Source organism: Globicephala melas, chromosome 21, assembly GCF_963455315.2.
Source record: "Globicephala melas chromosome 21, mGloMel1.2, whole genome shotgun sequence".
In the NCBI taxonomy this organism is placed as follows: domain Eukaryota; kingdom Metazoa; phylum Chordata; class Mammalia; order Artiodactyla; family Delphinidae; genus Globicephala; species Globicephala melas.
In genome coordinates, this window is record NC_083334.1 from 32,554,335 (window position 1) to 32,567,998 (window position 13,664).

At 41.4% G+C, this 13,664-nt stretch overlaps 1 protein-coding gene across 1 annotated transcript in view; it reads right to left on the minus strand.

The window, feature by feature from the left end:
* The window catches only part of KAT6A (lysine acetyltransferase 6A), a 108,866-nt gene extending 106,432 nt beyond the window's left edge, over positions 1-2,434 (minus strand). Inside the window, exon 1 of the mRNA XM_030834130.2 lies at positions 2,353-2,434. The gene's annotated coding sequence lies outside the window, so the exon portion shown is untranslated. The remainder of the gene's footprint in view (positions 1-2,352) is intronic.
* Between the last annotated feature and the right edge of the window lie 11,230 nt (positions 2,435-13,664).

Here is a 13,664-nt window from a genome sequence, read left to right on the forward strand (position 1 = left end):
ATGTGAACCACTGGAAAAACGAAGAAAAGGAAGAAAATATTAAAAATTAGGATACAATGAGGAAACAAGACGAGATGCACTGTGAATGACCTTAGGCCACAACTAACCAGAGGGGTGCTGGCTATTCTGCCCTCCACAATCTCTGCTCACCAGTCTATGAATTGAAACTCTTCCTTGACATCTTTCTCCAAGAAACTATTCAGCACTTCAACAAGTATCTAGATTAGCAGAAAGAATCCTGCAATGAAAGTAAGAGTGAAACTTTCATCTTTCAAAATTCCAGACATTCAGACTGGATGAAAACAGTCAATAAGATGGACAGAAAACCATTGAGAAAATTTTAACTATTGCATATAGTAAAAGAAACAAATACAATTTCCACAAACCAAGTTCACATTTTAAGTATGATATTACTTTCAACATTCCAAGTGGAAACAAAATTAACATTTTGAAAATAGTCAAGTGCGAAAAGTGTTCAAAGAATTTTTTTAAATTCCAATTTCCTTCAAATTTTAGGAATCACATGCTGATAAGCTTCTCCTAGTAACATTCAATATACTGGAGAGAGTCCAACAACTGTCAAAATGTTCATAACCAATCTACAGACATAGCAACTAGAAATGAGAATGGCCCAGAATCACTGGCTTCAAATGTACACACTACATATCAAATGTACAGCACAGGAGAAAAATGTATTGCCTGTCTGTAGTCTAAAGAGAAGACGACCTCGTAAAGATTCAAGATTGCTGTCCTGAAATGAACATTAATGAATAAGACACCAACGTATACTTATACACACACACATCTATGTATGTACACACACACACACGTTGCCTCTCCAGGATCAAAGTCAGTATTCTTTCAGACAAAAGAATCTGGCAGATACAAATCTTTTTGAAAATCACCAAAATAATGAATTCCGAATCTAATAACTTCTTTGCTTCCAAAAATAAATTTACCTTTACCTAAATGTTTTTTAGAACTCCAAGGAGTACTCTGAGGAGCACTTACAACATAAACATCCTAGAAAAATGGCTCCCACAGTAATCGTTCTTCCGAGTGCCTCTAAAATCAAAAGGAAAACTAACAGATATGAAGAAACTGATAGTATTACTCTGATAAGAAAGAAAAGGCTGAAGGAAACACGCAAACCTGAGCCAAGACTTCTTTTCTAAATTAGCTGACTGAAAAGCAGTCCCCCGAGGGAAGAACTCAGCTTCACCGTGGTGAGAGTCTCGAGAGGACAGAAATCACGGTATTACTCGGAGTGGGTGCATTACAGAGGCATTAACGCTACAATGAAATGAGAGGCTTCAGCCCGAGTTGCAGACGCTGGGCCCGTCCTGGCTGCTTAACCTCGCAGGTGAGAGAACGAAGGACAGTCACCCGCGGTCTCTCGGGCCGGGATGCGCACGGGTCTTCAGGTCTTCAGCAAGCGAAGCGCCTGCAGACCTGAGCTTTAACTCCAGGAAAGTACCCCGGCGGCCGGAGAGAAAGTGCAGCTCGCCTCCGGCAGTCCTTCCCCGACCTCCATCCCCCCCACCTCCCCGCGAACGCCTCTTCGCGCTCTATTTTTAAAGGGAGAGAAACTTCAGAAACTTGTAACGGCACCAGCCCGCGGCTTGCCGACGGGGAGTCGGCGGCTCCCACCGGACGGGAACGGAACCCGAGGACGAAGTTAACAATGAAATCACGTGAAAGAGTTGAGAGCCGCACATCTGCGCTCCCAGCTTCGCCGAAGCCGCGGCCGCCCGGAGGCCGGTCCCGGGCGGTGGGGCGCGGGCGGGCCTGGCGGCTCCGCGCTGACAGGCGCCCGCCGCCCCCGGCGCTGGGGCTGACAGCCCGGCGCACACGCCGCCGCACGTGCGCCCTCCGCACCACAACACGGCCGCCTGTCACCCCGCGCCGCGCGGCCGCAGGGGCCGAGCGCGAGCGCCGGGAGCGCGGGCGCAGGGGCCGGGCGGGCCGGGCGGCGGGCGCAGGAGCCAGGCCGGTGGGCGCGCCCCGAGGGAGAGCCGACCGCCTGCACGGCCCGCCCGCGGCTTCGCGGCCTGGGCCACCGCCGCCGCCCCCTCCCGGCTGCCCGCTCCCCGGCCGAGCCCGGCCCGGGCCGCCGGCGGCGGCGCGCGGGCCGCGGGGTGGGGGAGCCGGGAGCCGGGCGCCGGCCGGGCGCGAGGGGGCGGCCGCGGCGCCCCAGCCCGAGGCCTGGCGCAGAGCAGCGGGAGGCGGCGCAGGCCGCGGCGGGGCCTGCAGCGGCCACCGGCCCCGCGAAGCGGCGAGGCGGGTCCCGGAGCGGCTCAGCCTCGGGCTTGACGGCCGGGGGCGGCCGGGGGCGGCCCCTCGACTACTTACCGGGGGAGAAGAGCGCCGGGTAAGCGGGGCCCCGGGCCGGACCGCGGAGATGCCCCAAACTGACACGGCCGCCATCTTGGAGACAGTGAGCTCCGGCCGGGGGGAGGGGAGGCGAGGCGGTGGAACAGCCGCGGGGGGAGGGGAAGCGTCGCGAGGGAACGGCTGCCTGGGGGAGGGCGCGGGAACAGCCCGAGAGCTAGGCGAGCGGGAGGGGGAGGAAGGGGCAGCGCGGGAGGGGGACGGCCGAGGAGCGGGAAGAGCTGGGCCGAGAGCCGGGAAAGGCCGGAGGGCGGGGCGGGGCAGGAGGGAAGAGCCGGCCGGGCGGATCACGTGGGGCCGGTACAAAAGGCCAAAGCCAAAGCGGGAGGAGGACTGGAGGAGGCCGTCGGCCGGGGCCGCCTGCTCGACCCTCTAGCGCGGTTGGGCCGGGCCGATAGCCGGGGCAGGAGGTGCTGTGTACCCATTGCACAGCTGTCGCGCCGGGGTGGGGAGGCATCGGTGCGGCGCGGAAATCCGGTAGGATCTGAACTCTGATGGCGCCTGTGTTTACCGTCACCGAGCCTCCCTCCGCACCGCGGTGCCCGCGCCCCGCTCCCACGGCGACTCCCCGGAACCGGGTCGGGAGCTGGGGCGGAGGGCGGGGAGAAGGCCGCCTCGCTTCATCATTCCCTGTCTGCGCGCATCTTCTCCCCACACATCCACCCCTTTGCGGGAAAATCAGTAGGTGCGAGGAGGAGGGGAAGGGTAGAAAGTTGGGTGCCGTGTCGAGCCCTTTCACCACAATGACCTCATCCTCCCTACCCCAGGAGACTTGTTGGACCTCACCAGAGCCATCTTTGTAGGGACCAGCGAAGGCTCGGTGGTGAGATCCGCACAGGTCACACAGCTGTCTGGTGGCACACTTCTGAGTTTGGAGCCTCCATCTGTCTAATGCCGACGCCTGTCTTGTACCCGTGCCCTACGCAGCACTGCTCTTGTCCGAATTTATGGCTGAGCTGCGGACTGGCACTTTTCATGGCCTGCCTGTCCTCTACTGGCTGCATGGATGTTTCTTTGTCTGGTCTCTCTTCCAGTTTAAACTCCTGAGGCAGAGACTGAGTCATACTTTTTATTAGCCTGCATTCCCTGGAAGGGCAGTAAATGACAAATGAAAAGACATACTAAATAATTGATAATCTTGTGTGGAAGCGTTTTCCTGCCACTGGACCTTTTTATCTGGTAGACTATTCTCCCCAACACCTCCTCGTTTTATCTCAGCTTTACCTTTTAAAGTGCACCTTCTCGCTTACTACCTTATCGTCTACTTCCTTTTCTGAACTTTTGTAGTTTGACCACTTGCCCTGTTTTTCGTGTGGCACCGGTTGTGTGGCCTCATCTACGTTTTATGAATGCATTCCCAGGTATAGTCTCTTCTAGGATGCCTCTTTGCATCTCTAGTGGCATAGAGTTGTGCAAGCAGTACAGACTCCAAAAAATGTTGCTAGTGAATGAACATTATTTCAGTTACTAAGAGATTGAATTTCCACCCCCCAAATCAAGCCCTGCCTTGTTTATACCTCAACCTATACTTTCCTGTCTCTATAGCTTTTCTCCACTCTAATCCTTAGCCTTATTGTTCTATACCATAGACTGTCTAGACCATTCAATAATAACAGAACAACTTATATTTTCAACTCAGTATCCTACCACTGACAACTGCTAACGTCAGTGTGATGTGGTGAGATTTACTGAATCACCCTTCATCACCTACTGCCAAGCCCCATCCCCAAATTAGGAGAGAAATTTGGGGATAGAAAATAATGTATTAGAATATTTTCCATCCTAGATGAATCAGATAGATGCAGTCTCAGGTAAAATAAGAGATATTTGTAATGAAAATACATTTGGGGGGAAGAAGTGGGGGAAATTCTCTTTTCGAAGAGTAAAGCAATGTTTTTATTTCCCAAAGAGGACAGATAAAGTCATATTAATAGAAAGAAAATGAGTTCTTCATGTGAGACTAGTGTGTGGTGTTCAGAAGAAAAATAATACAGAGATGAGTTGTGTTTGCTTTTGGTTAATTTAGAAGGAAACTAGCCACAGGCATTCCTGTGAAAAGACCAAACTGGAGTTTAAGCACACAGTAGCAAGAATTTAAAACAATTTGCAACAACAAAGCACAGTTTAGCTTTTCAAACAGCTTCTACAGAGACTCTTTGCTTTACATTTGCATAACTTAATGGCACATTCAGGCGGTCTTCTCAAAATAAAAGATTTGCAACAAAGACATATTAAGGTCTTCATCTTTTGCATGTTAAAAAACAAAATCCACAGTACTGGGAGGACAGCTTCTCTTTGGTACAAGCTTCCTCAGAATTCAGCCATGCAGGGCTGGCAGCTAAAAGTTCTTCCCCCTTCCACATTTCGCTCTAGGAATCCCTGCCCTTTCAGTAGTATCTGTTATAAACTACAGTTTATGCAGAGTCCACCTAAGCCTAAAATTGGAAGGCTGCTCTGTCCTTGTTTCAACAGGAGTTTTTAGTCCATTTACATTTAATATAATTACTGCTGTATTTAGATTTATACCTGCCATCTTATTATTCATTTCCTTTGCCCATTTACTTTATATCCCTTATTCTCTTATTTCTTGCCTTTTGAATTAATTTAAATATTTAAGTATACCATTAACCTCCTCTATCAGTTTATTAATTATACATTTCTAAAGAAATCTTAGAGATTACAGCATTCCTGATTGACTTATTACACTCTAATATAAATGATTACTTTTACCACTTTCCCCCAAATGCTAAGAGCTTAGAATAATATTGTGCCTCCACTTACCCCTTCCCCTTTTGTGTTTATTGTCATGGATTTTAATTGTGCATATATTTTAAACCATACAAGGTTTTATAATCATCGTACAGTCAATACTCATTATATTCGCCTACATATTTACCCTTTATGTTGCTTCTTGTTCCAATATACATTTATGTGCTTATGACTGGAATTTTTTTCCCTCTGTTTGAATATTCCTCTGTTCAGAGCAGGTCTGCTGGAGACAATTTCTCTCCATTTCTGTTTGCCTCAGAACTTCATTTTATCCTTCGTATTTTTGCTGGGTATAGCAGTCTCGTTTAGCAAGTTTTTTTCAGCACTTCGAAGATCTCCTCTGGTTTCCATCATTCCTTTGTTACTCCTTTGGAAAATAATGTCATTTTTTCCTCTGGCTTCTTTTAGTTTTTTTGTTTTTTGCTTAGTTTTCAGCCATTTTCCTGTGATGTGTCTAAATATGGTTTTCTTTGTACTCATCCCACTTGGGTCATGGGATGAGTGCCACTTACATAATCCCTTCAATTGGTAGCTTGATATCTTTTCTCTGTTTTAGAAACATCTTGGTCACTATCTCTTCTTACGTCTCTTTTCCTTTTAGGATTTCATGTACACCTATGTCAGAATTTTTCATTGTTTACCACCTGTATTTCCTATTATATTTTTTGCCTCTTTGTGCGTGAGTCTGTACATTTTGTACGCACAATTTAAATCTTATCTTACATCTATGTATTGAGTTCTTAATATTGATCATTGTATTTTCAAGTTCTAGGATGTTCATGTGATTTTTAAAAAAATAAAATTTAATTCATTTGGAGAAATTTTCCATCTTTTTATTTTTCTCCACTTTTGCCAATACTTTCTTGAACATCAGTCCCAGCTATTTTAAATCTCTTTCTGATCATTACAATATCTAGATATTCTGTGGGTCTATTTCTATTACATTTTCTTTCCATTGGTTTTTGGGTTTTTGTTTGTTTGTTTGTTTTTTAAACTAGCTCTTGGCCTGCCTGGTAATTTTTAATAGACTGCCACACATTAAAACTATAGAGGGGGCTTCCCTGGTGGCGGAGTGGTTGAGAGTCCGCCTGCCGATGCAGGGGACACAGGTTCGTACCCCGGTCCGGGAAGATCCCACATGTGGCGGAGTGGCTGGGCCCGAGAGCCATGGCCGCTGAGCCTGCGCGTCCAGAGCCTGTGCTCTGCAACAGGAGAGGCCACAACAGTGAGAGGCCCGTGTACCGCAAAAACAAAACAAAACAAAACAAAAACACTATAGAGGCTCTGGATAATATTATCCAGATAATATTATCTCCTTTGCAGAGCCCTTAGGAGGACTGAGCACCTTAATAGATCAGAGACTGAATTAAGTTATTGTTTTCACTGGATCATTGGTCTGCTGTAAGTACCCCCCACCATACTCAGAACCAGGAAAAGTTTTAAAACTGAAAAGGTCTGTCCCTCCTTCTGATTAGAAGAATGTTTGAACAAGGCTTTGCCTGATGTATCAAGATATAGTTTCCAACGCTTCCTGTGTATCAGAATCACCTGAGTACTTTTTAATAAGTAAAGATTCCAGGATTCCAGGCCAAACCTACTGAATCTGAGTTTCTGAGAGTGAGATGAATTTGACTCTGTGTTTTAAAAAGCTCTCCAAGTAAGAACTTCTGCTCTGTCCATGATTGATTACTGGGGACTGGATTTATCCTCCCCTCTTAAATGACTAGAAAACCTGAAAAAAGCTATATGAAACAACAGTTTTTAGACATTGGGCAATAGACAGTGTAAGGCAGTGATGACTGAAGCAAGAGAGGTACACAAGTGGAACCATCTAATTGCCCCAGCCTACTGCATTGAGACAGTATCCAGGCCTCAGCCCAGAGCCCAGCAATATGCTGAGTTGAGGATACAAAGATCACAACTGAGGGAGAGCAAGGTAGCTAACATTTGCAGGACAGAGAACCAGAAAGGGGGGAGGATGTATATATATATATATATATATATAATCCCAGGTATCTGCAGGGTCTGTGGATGGGTATTAATTTGCACATGTTTGAGAACAAACTAAGTGGGGAAAGAACCACCAAAAAATGACAGGTAAAACAATTCCCAGAGCTCCCATGTGGGTGGAAATAGTGCCTGTTTCCAGAAGCCAGAATGGAAAGAGCTTTCAACACTGTTGGCCTTGGGTAGAGTCCTCAGGAGGGTATCATCTTAGTACTGAGGATGAATTTACCCTATATTGGGGGTTAGCAGAGAGATTTGAAGAATAATGGCTGGAATATTCCCAAATTGAATAAAAACTGTAAATCCATAAATTCAAGGGAGTTTAATGAACACCAAGCAGAATAAACAAAATTATAACCTCACCAAGGCACATTATAGTAAAGTTACTGAAAATCAATGATAAAGAGAAAAATCTTAACATTTGCCAGATTAAAAAAAACACATTACATATAAAGCAACAAAGGTAAGAATTACATTAGACTTATCTTTAGAAACTATACAACCAAGAAGAAAATGAGAAAAAATAACTTTAAATTATTGAAAGATTAAAAACTCCATCTGAAATTCCTTAGTCAGCAAAAAAAAAAAATGTCTTTTAGAAATGAGGGCAAAATAAGTTTTTCAGACACTCAAAGAAAAAGCTAAGACAGTTTATCCCTAGCTGACCTGAACTGCCAGAAATGTGAAAAACATTTCTTCAGAAAGAAGAGGAAAGTATATATCCTTTATTAGATGGAAATGTGTGTTTGTAGAAAAGTATTAAGAGTACTGGAAATGAGAAATGTGTGGATAAGTATAATGTTTTTAAATTAATCTCCTTTATAAGATGATTGATTTGAAGGCAAATTAAAGACAATAAACATGGAGTTTAAAACTTATGTAGAATTGGGGCTTCCCTGGTGGCACAGTGGTTGAGAGTCCACCTGCTGATGCAGGCGACACGGGTTTGTGCCCTGGTCCGGGAAGATCCCACATGCCGCGGAGCGGCTAGGCCCGTGAGCCATGGCCGCTGAGCCTGCGCATCCGGAGCCTGTGCTCCGCCAAGGGAGAGGCCACAACAGTGAGAGGCCCGCGTACCGCAAAAAAAAAAAAACTTATGTAGAATGAAGTGGATGATGGGGTTGTCTAAGGAAATGGGAGTAGCTGTCACAAGGTTTTACACTGCACATACAGTGATATAATATTTGCAGGTAGACTGGGGTAAGCTAAAGATGCATATTGTAAACTCTAGAGCAATCACTGAAAGGAACAATAACAATAAATCTGAGGTATAGCTAATAGGCCAATACTAGAAATAAAATGGAGTCACAAAATTACTCAATCCAGAAGACAGGAAAAGAAGAAAAAAAGCAAAGAACAGATGAGACAAATAGAAAACTATAGCAAAATGATAGATTTAAACTCAACCATATTGGCAATTATATTAAATATATATGGTATAAACATACAAATAAAAGGTACAGATTATCAGATTGAATAAAAGCATGAGCCAAATATGTAGTGTCTGTAAGGAATACATTTTAAATAAAAAGACACAGATAAGTTACTATTAAAAGAATGAGAAAAGATACACCATGCAAACACTAATCAAAAGAATGCTGGAATGGCTGTATTAATATAAAAAAAAGGTAGATTTTAGATCAGGGAATATTACCGGGAATAAAAGTGGATATTTTAGAATGATAAAAGAGTCAATTCATCAAAAGGACTTAACAATCATAAATGTATATAGAACTAATAACAAACCTTCAAAATACTGAAGCAAAAACTGATAGAAATGAAGAGAAATAGACAAATTACAGTTAAAATTTCAACACTCCTGTATCAATAATTGATTAAAAAATCAGTAGAAAGAAAATGAGTAATGATATAGAATACGTGAAGAACATTGTCCACTAATAGAGATTTATAAAATATTGTCCCTAACAACAGAAGAATCCACATTTTCTGCTAGTGCACACAAAATATTCACCAAAATAGACTATATTCTGGATCATGAAACAAATTTTAATATATTCAAGAAGATTGAAATTATACACACTGTGATCTCTATCAAAAATGAAATTAAGCTGATATTAATTACAGAAATGTATCTGGAAAATCAGTAAATGTTTGCAAAGCAAGGAACACGTGGGTCAAAGAATAAATTACAAGAGAACTTAGAAAGTGTTTTATTGAATGAAAATGAAACATATCAAAATATGTAGAGGCTAGCTAAATCAGTGCTTAGAGGGACATTTAGAGCACTAAACAGTTTTATTAGAAGAGTGGGAACAAATCAATTAATGAAGCATCTACATTAAGAAATTAGAAAAAGAAAAGCAAACAAAAACCCCATAGTAAATAGAGGGAGGAAATAATAAAGAGTTGCAATCAATGAAAAGCAGGAAAGCAAAAGAGAAAAATCAATGAAACTAAAAGATGGTTTGTTGAAAAGATTTAAAAAATCAATTAAATTCTAAGGAGACTGACCAGGAAAACAAAAAGAGAAGACATGAATTAACAATCTAAATAATGAAAAGAGAGACATAACCTTAGATACTACACACATTAAAAGAATAAGGAATAATATGAACAACCTTATGCCAAAACAGTTGACAACTTAGATTAATGTCATTCCTTGAATAACAATCTACTAAAGGATATACCAGAAGAAATAGATAATTTGAATAATCCTACATCTATTAAAGGGATGGAATTTATAGTTTATAAACCTTCCACAAAGATATTTCAGGGATATATGGTCTCACTGGTAAGTTCTACCAAACATTTAATAAATAAATAAAACCAATTCTCCATAAATTCTTCCAGAAAATTGAAGGGGAGAGAATATTTCCCAACTTATTTTCTGAGGTCAACATTACTCTGATTGCAGCACCAGACAAAGGCATTACTAGAAAAGGAGTATCCTTCATGAATGTGGAAGCACAGATGCAAAATTCTTTCAAAATTTTTAGCAAATTGAATATGACTGTATATAAAACAGATAATATATCATGGCCAACTGGGTTTATCCAGGACTGCAAGGCTGGTTTAACATTTGAAAATCAGTTGAGGTAATAATTCACCATCCTAGAAGACTAAAAAACAAAAAATCATATGATCATCACAACAGATACAGAAAAAGCATTTGACAAAATCCAACATCTATTCCACACAAAAATCTCTCATCAAATTAAGGATAGAAGGGAATCTTTTCTCACCCTGATGAAGAGTATTTTTTAAAATGTAAAACTAGCATGATATTTAATGATAAAAGACCAATACTTTCCTTCGGAGACATGATCAAGGCAAAGATGCCTGCTGTCACCACGTCTATTCAACATTGTGCTCTAGATTCTAGCCAGATCAATAAGGCAGGAAAATTAAAGGGCATTTAGATTGGAAAGAAAGAAATTAAGCTTTTATTCATAGATGACATGATTGTCTATCTAGAAAATCATACGGAATCTACAAACAACTGCTAAAATTAATGTTTTTCAAGGTTGTAGCACGTAAGATCAACATACAAAAAGCAAGTGTTAATGATCTGATTTCAAAATGGGCAAAGGATTTGAAGTGACTTTTCTCCAAAGAAGATATACAAATGGTCAATAAGCGCATCAAAAGATGCTCAACATCACTAATCATTAGGGAAATGCAAGATCAAAACCACAATGAAATACCACCTCACGCCCATTAGGGTGTCTACTATAAAAAATAACAAACAACAGAAAATAACAATGTTGATGAAGATGTGGAGAAATTGGAACACTTGTGTGTTGTTCAAAATGTAAAATGTTGCAGCCACTGTGGAAAATAGCATGGTTGTTTCTCCAGAAATTAGAAATAGAAATACCATGTGATCTAGCAATTCCACATCTGGGTGTATATCTAAAAGAATTCAACGCAAGTTCTTGAAGAGATAGTTGCACATTCGTGTTCATAGCACGAATAGCTATGAACTATTATTCATAGCATTATTCACAGTAGCCAAGAGGTAGAAGCAACCCAAATGTCCATTGATGGATGAATGGATAAATGAAATATGGTCTATACGTACAATGGAATATTATTCACCTTTGAAAAGGAAGGAAATTCTGACTTCTGCTACAGCATGGAAGAACCTTGAGAATATTATGTTAAGCAAAATAAGCCAGTCACAAAAAGACAAAAATTGTATCATACCACTTATAATGAGGTCCTAGAGTAGTCAAGTTTATAGAGACATAAAGTAGAATGGTGGTTTCCAGGAGAGAGCAGGAGGGGGGAATGGGAAGTTATTATTTAATAAAGAGAGTTTCAGTCTTGCTCTGGAGATGGATGGTAATGATGGTTGCACAATAACATGATGGATGTACTTAACACCACTGAACTGTACATTTGAGAATGGTTAAGATGGGGAATTCCCTAGTGGTCCAGTGGTTAGGACTCCATGCTTCCATTGCTGGGGGCCCGGGTTCGATCCCTTGTCAGGGAACTAATATCCCACAAGCCGTGCAGCATGGCCAAAGGAAAAAAAAAAGGTTAGTTGGTGAATTTTATGTTATGTGTATTTTACCAGAGTTAAAAAATAAATTGTATTTCTATATACCAGCAACAAACAATTGGAGATGAAAATGTAAAAAAACAATATATTTTACAATCACATCAAAAATATGAAATATTTAGGGGTTAATCTGACAAATAATGTACAAGATATGTTTATTGAGTACAAAATATTGCTGAGAATGTTAAAAAAGGCCTAAGAAAATGGAAAGATATACCTTCTTCTGGACTGGAAAACTCAATATTGTTAAGATGTCAATTATCACCACATTGATTTATAGATTCATTGCACTCGCAATCATAATCCCAGCAGGATTCATTTCTAGAAACTGACAAGCAGATCCTAAAATTCTTTTGGAAATACAAAAGATGTAGAAGTGCCATGCAACTTTGAAAATGAACAAAGTTGAAGGAGTTTTTACTGCCTGTCTTTACGACTTTCTAAGTTTTCTCATGCAGGGCACATCAGTAGTAATAGCTGCCGTACTGTCACATAGGTCTGTTGTGAGAGTTTAAAGTTGCTATAGTTATAGCGCTAAAATAGTCTGCATTATATAATAAGCACAATTTTTAGTATTGTTATTATTGTGGTAGCTTAATGTGCATTTCCCTGGTTACTAGTGAGATCGACCTTTTTTTATACATTTATTGGCCATTTCAGTTTTCTTTTCTGTGAAGTTCTTGTTCTAATCTTTTGCCTATTTTTCTATTGCATTGCTTGCATCTTTCTTAATTCTTTATATTTTCCAGGTCCTGATACATGTCAGTTATATATGTTGTATATTATTTCCCCTAGTTTTTAGCTTGTCATTTCACTTTTCTTAGTGGTGTCTCTTGGTGAACAAAAGCTCCTATTATTAATTTACATAAATATGTCAATCCTCTCTTTTTATCATTTGTGTGATGATAGTTTGAACCCTTGTCTTGCTTCTAATCTTGCAAAAGAAATGCTTTCAAATTGAGGGTGATATTTGCTATAGTTTTTGAGGGTGCTCTTAATAAGAATGAGGAACTTACCTTCTATTTCCATATTGCTAAGAGTTTTTAACATTACCAAATGCTGAATTTTGTCAAATGCTTTTCCTGCAACTAATGATATGATTGTTAATTTTCTCCTTTAACCTCTGAAGGCAGTGAGGGGCAATGATTATTTTTCTAATGTTAAATCCATTTTGCATCCTGGACAAATCCAACTTGGTCATGATATATTATATTTAAAAAATAGCAGGGTTGGGCTTCCCTGGTGGCACAGTGGTTGAGAGTCCACCTACCGATGCAGGGGACACGGGTTCGTGCCCCGGTCCGGGAAGATCCCACATGCCACGGAGCCGCTGGGCCCGTGAGCCATGGCCGCTGAGCCTGCGCATCCGGAGCCTGTGCTCCGCAGTGGGAGAGGCCACAACAGTGAGAGGCCCGCGTACCGCAAAAAAAAAGAAAAAAAAAAATGGAGGATTTACATGCATAGGTAAATTTTTTAGGATTTGTGTGATTATGTCCCTGAGTGAATCTTGTCTATAATTTTCCTGTCTTGAATTATTCTTTCTTATTTTGTTATCAAAGTTATGCTTGCCTCATGAAATGAGAAAGGAGAGTTCTTTCTTTTTCTATTCTCTAGATAGTTTTTTTAAGATATTTATTTATTTATTTTGGCTGCTCCGGGTCTTAGTTATGGCGTGCAGGGTCTTCGTTGTGGCATGCGGACTCTTAGTTGCCACATGCATGCAGGTTCTAGTTCCCTGACCAAGGATCGAACACAGGCCCCCTGCATTGGGAGCACAGAGTCTTACCCACTGGTCCACCAGGGAAGTCCCTCCTGATAGTTTTATAAGGTAAAATTATTTGTTCTTTAAATATTTGGAAAAATTCACCAGTAAAACCATCCAGACCTAGTGTTTTCCCTGTGGGAAAATGTTTGCATACTGATGCAATTTCTTATAATGGTTGTAAAATTATTATGGTTTCCCATCTTC